Raw genomic sequence first — 6,000 nt, forward strand, 5'->3', positions numbered from 1 at the left:
TCTATCAGTAGGTAGCTTTTACAATTTTTTTCATATTAAACATTTCAATATATTTATATTTAAAAGGCAATTGAAAAAAATACGAATGTACATCGAATGTATAGCGTTCTTACGATGTAAAAAATGTACATCGTAAGAACGCTATGGAAATGTTATGACACGAGGTAACCTTTTACAGCTGACATATCAAATTTCAATAATGCTCATATTACAATACTAGTTCATACAAAGTAATACAAAAAATAAATGTCTTTATATAGATATATCATCATCATTATCATCTACAGCCGCTCACCATCACTGCTGGATGAGGGCCTCGTCGTCTTCACACACTTCTAGTCGTCTCTGTTTTACGCAACTCTCATCCATATCACCCCACACATTTTTCAAATTTATTTTATCCATCTTCCCTACGGTCTTCCTTTTGCCCTCTTACATTCTCTCGGGTATCATTCTAGCATTTATATTGTCCATCTTTCGTTCGTTCTTCTAGCCACGTGGCCCGCCCATTGCCATTTCAATCTCTTTACTCTATCCACTATGTATCCCTTGTCATACTTCTCACCCACGTATTCCGCTTCCAGTCTTTCCTTGTTATGCCAAGCATACTCCGTTGCATACCTCTTTGAGGGCATTGGACTTTGCGTAGCATCTTGGCGTCCAATTTTCAAGTTTCATAACCAGACGTCATCACTGGCAAAACGCATTGATCGAAGATCTTTTTCTTCAGGCATGTGTATATATGAAATATATAAAATAAGAAGATACGTGTATTTGACCGTTTTTGTGAAGATTTGAATGGATGACCGCTATAAACGCCATGCTTGAATTGCTAGTAGTGCGTATGGTGTGATTCGCTGTTTAAAAAACATTATTCTGGCAACATTCACTGTTTAAAATAATACTTCGGGTGTCAATTGACACATTGAATAAACATTACAATCTATTTAAAAGTTGTGCCATATCAAGGTTACGTTAAATAAAAATAATTATTTTAAAAAAATACTTAATACATACATACATACATTATAGTACCACATATGTCTTCTACCATCGAATTCAAGTCGAAATTGTGGCTTTCATTTATTTTTTCCTGTTTATATATTGTATATTATATTTATAATGTGGCGTAATTGTCAATACATCGTGGTTAAAATTTAATAATGGCTGCAAATCGCAGAAAAAAATATCATAACTCTTCTACATATGTACATACATGTATTTATAAAAAAGTTATACCTTCAATATTATCAACCAAGTCGATAATTGAATGAAACGTATACTGATTAAGATAGTATGGCAAATTAACGGATTTTGGTACCGAAGACAAAAACTTTGGAAAGTTTCTAATGCATATTTTTAATATATTCTTGTAGGTTCTATGATTATTCCCCACACGAGTATTGCCGTGGCAAATTATGTACATTCATACATATGTATGTACATATCTATTGAGTACAGAGTTGTTATTAAAATGGTATACAAAAGTAAGATTTATGATTGAATTCTTATTATCATGACGATATTCAATAATTAAATCTACGTACATACATACTTATATCCAACTTTAAAAATATATCTACTAAATCATCGTTGCATGTTTATACACAAAAATATAATACATACACATGTCGTTTCGTTTAATTTCCTAATTCTTATTTTAAAATTCTGTACGAAAACAATTTTCGTCTTCAAAATATTAGTACATCCACATGAAATACAATCAAACGATTCACACATCACATACGAAATTGAACAGATCTGTGAATGATCAAATTAGATTATAATATATACACACATATGTGCACATGTCTACACTTTAAACAATGCAAACATATATTAGATGTGCACATACATACATAGATGGGCACATATATGTATATATTCTTGAACGAACCAAGGAAGAATAAATAATGCGACAACTTTACACAGTTACAACGACAGTTAGAAAACAATTTTTCAATCAAGCGTATGTACATTCATACATATGCAATGATATCCTTCAACTAGAATCGTTCAAAAATAGAAATGATACCACAACTTGATACCATTATACTATGACTATACATAAATATTAATTTTAAAACAATTCGCATAGTAGATTTTTATTTGCGAAAACTAATCATATATATAAAGACGGTAATCTGTGTGTGTGTGTGTGTGTGTGTGGGTGTGTGTGTGTGTGTGTGTGGGTGTGTGTGTGTGTGTGGGTGTGTGTGTGTGTCCTAACTCTCGCCGAACATAATGAACGAATCGATAAAAATCGATTAATTCATTTTTCGACGAGACGACTTTGTCGCGACTCGAACCGATCACCCCAAATAGCCTGAATATGGGTCTAATGAGCTAATGGTCTCGGACATCGCGCCAAATCCAATTTTTCATTTCGCCTTTTTTTTTTAAACATTAATTGAAATATTCCTTCTCGCCATATAAAAATACGTAATTTTAATAATTTCATTTAGCGAGGTTTTGAACCATTTTTTTTTCTTTTCATATAAAACAATTAAATATATATTTTTAATTGAAATTATTGAAATTAATTTATATTTTAGCGATATTTGAAAAATAAAATTAATTCCAAAACGCGGGATCGAGCTGGGGTCCTCGCGTTCAGAACATTCACGCTAACCACTACACTGCGGTCTCGATAGAAAAAATGCTTTAAATTACGTACATAATATTCGATTACCCTTTACATGTATGGGGAACCAATCATTCGCATATCTTCGGCTTTCGTCGACAATCGACAATCGACTTCGGCTTTCGTCGACAATCGACAATCGACTTCGGCTTTCGTCGACAATCGAAAAATTTTTTTTTTTAATTTTTTTCATATTGTTCATTATTTTCATATTTTTCATTTTTTTCAGTTTTTTCAGTTTTTTTCAGTTTTTTTAATTTTTTTTAATTTTTTTAAAATTTTTCATCTTTTTCATTGTTTCCATTTTTTTCAGTTTTTTCATTTTTTTCATATTTTTCATTTTTTTCATATTTTTCATTATTTTCATATTTTTCATTTTTTTCATAATTTTCATTTTTTTGTGCCTTTGTCTTTCCGAAACCAGTCGATTCCATATCTTTAACTTTATTTTTATTCGAGTTTCAATTTCTTTTCGAAACCACCCGTTGAAGTCAACGGGCCCTACACTAGTACATATATAAAAACACAGGTAGTTATGTACTTGATATACCACATATATGTATGTATGTAGTATTTACATACACCAATTTCGACCAAAACATATCCTTTACAATTTAAATATATCGTAGAACGCTATGGAACAGTTATGACACGAGGTAACCTTTTACAGCTGACATCAAATTTCAATATATAGGTATAAACCCAAATAAATAAACAGTAGATATATGTACATACACGTACTTCTGCATGTATAAACACTATTAACCCAAATATTATAGCAATTATACGCTCATTTAGATACATATAAATAAGTGTGTATAGCACTAGTCGGAAACATGAAAGAACTTTAGGGCGGGGGTGGGAGGGGGAGGTAACTCTCAGTTTTGGGCGAATTTTTCGTTAAGGAAGTAACCTTCGAGCTGGCATACGTCTAAACCTGTTATCGCCAATGAGGAAAATATAAAACGAAACTAGAAGCTGTATAGGACCCGACTGTCGACCAAATTGAGGGTTTATTGAATTGTTCAACCAATTAGGGAGGTAGGAAGGTGGATGGCAAACCACCCCAGAAAGCCTTCTGTCCAACGCACATTTAAGCGTGGTAGCTTCCGATGATGTTTTCAGCTCACGTACTCTACTCAGTCAACTGTTTTTCCTACCCGCAAGCGTTAGAGCCAATAGTGAACCAGCGGCACTAAAAATTCATTAAAGTCAACTACAAATTACTTCTTTGTAAAATTATTAAGTTTTCATTTTTTTTACTTTATATTGTGTTAAATGAGCAGTATCAGTTATAACAAAATTATTTAAAAAAAAAAGCAGAAGTTCATAGCGGGAAAATTCAAGAGGGTCATTACTAGACATCGGATGAACGTCGGGGTAATTGCAAATAAAAATACACTGTCTCAGTAGTGTTCAGCAAGTTGTAGCAAGAGAGAAAAATTCCTGTTAAAAATGGCTTTTCTGCGAAATTAATAATAGCAACACCCTCTACCGCGATCCTTAGGCGTTACTTTATCACTCTCAGTAACCATAAGTCATCTCTAAAAATACTTAGGTTTCCAAAATAAACTACATTTTTGGGAATACTATTCAATATTAACCACTATGTTTGAAAAGACAGAATCTCTAATCAATTTGTTCGATATTTTCTTTTAGGAGTCTGAGAGAGTGACCTCTAAGATGAGTGTTGTCATTGAACATTAAGAAATTTATCAATCTTTATCAAGAAATTTAAAAAAATCAAAACAAATCGATTATACTGGAGAAGCTAAATTTTTTGGCCCCGGAAAACCATAGGGTTTTACGAAAACATGAGATCTTGTTGCCCATTACGGCTAGAACACACTTGCTCATGAACTCGCCCCTCTCGAGAGGTGTTCGACTCCTTAACTTACTGGCGCATTCCTTGGATCTCTTCAATGCCAATTATGGTGAGTTGGTCAAACACATCCTACTTACGATATAATTATTATTTTTATTTGTGTGCTTTTTACTATACATATTTGTTACATGCTCTATATATTTTTATTCTTGTATTACATATTTGTATTATAACCACAGTGACGCATTGTAGCTTCCTGTCAAGTCACTGTGGTATTGATTTTAAAAATAAAATAAAATTATATCACTAAGCAAAATACACTTTCCAACACAATCCTTTAATATAAATTATTCGATTCAATCTCAATATTAATTGACCATTAAAAATTGCACTTAATTCCATAAATAAAACAGCCAATGAATTTTCCCTACATACATTCTGACGATATATACGCACTAAAAAAAATCACCAGGTGCCCTAAAGCTATGCGTACCACACTTTGGTATTCACCGAACAACTTATACACACCTACTCGTACATACATATGTATGTGTGTATGCACATAAGTACACAATATGTACATACATACATAAACTCATAGTACGTGTTGGTTCGCTTCGAGACCGTCGTGCGTACATAAATGCGTGATACTGTATCAATGTGAAATATGCAGTTTTTGGAAAGTTGCGAAACAGAATTTCCCGGCGCCAGCTACTTCGGCGTCGAGAATGCGAGGGGTGACTTCCGGCGAGGATTATTCGGATGCTGGAGCTCTAGAGAGCAACAGTGGAAATTCTTCAAACAGACGAGAAGTGGGTTTTACATACGACACACATAGAGAGACGGAAAGCGAGAATAAATGGTGCGGTTAGAACATTGTGGAATTTTAGCGAATATCGCGCAAGCACACTAAATACATACATGCATATGTATATGTATACATATGTCGTTACACGTGCATACATACGTTGATAATACCACGGGGTCGTTGACAACTTTGTCATCGTCGACTAACGCACTGGCACACCTCGCTCTCGACAACAGACGTTATAAAGGCGAACCGTGTCGTTAATGTTGGTGAAGTCGTTAAAACACACACAAATCTTCGAGAGGAAACCTAGCGAAAGCCAAAGAACGTCTAATGTACCTAAAATCCTTCCGAGGCTTTCGTCGTGATCGAAAAATACCATCTACAGAGACTTACACGAAAGAATGGTATCCACCTCTAAGTATTACCTACATACATATATATATATATATATATATATATATATATATATATATATATATATATATATATATATATATATATATATATATATATATATATATATAAATATATACATATATACATCTATATCTATATTCGTACATACATAGCCTGAAGCGGAAATGCTAATTTTAGATTTCCCATGATAGACCCAGTGGAAAACTTGCATCGTATCAAAAAAACGTTAGATAAAAAATTTAAAACAAAACAAAAATTTAAAAATTTAAAACAATGTCCTGTACAATGTTTAAACAATGTTTA

The sequence above is a fragment of the Arctopsyche grandis genome, chromosome 7, assembly GCF_051622035.1.
Source record: "Arctopsyche grandis isolate Sample6627 chromosome 7, ASM5162203v2, whole genome shotgun sequence".
Lineage (NCBI taxonomy): Eukaryota > Metazoa > Arthropoda > Insecta > Trichoptera > Hydropsychidae > Arctopsyche > Arctopsyche grandis.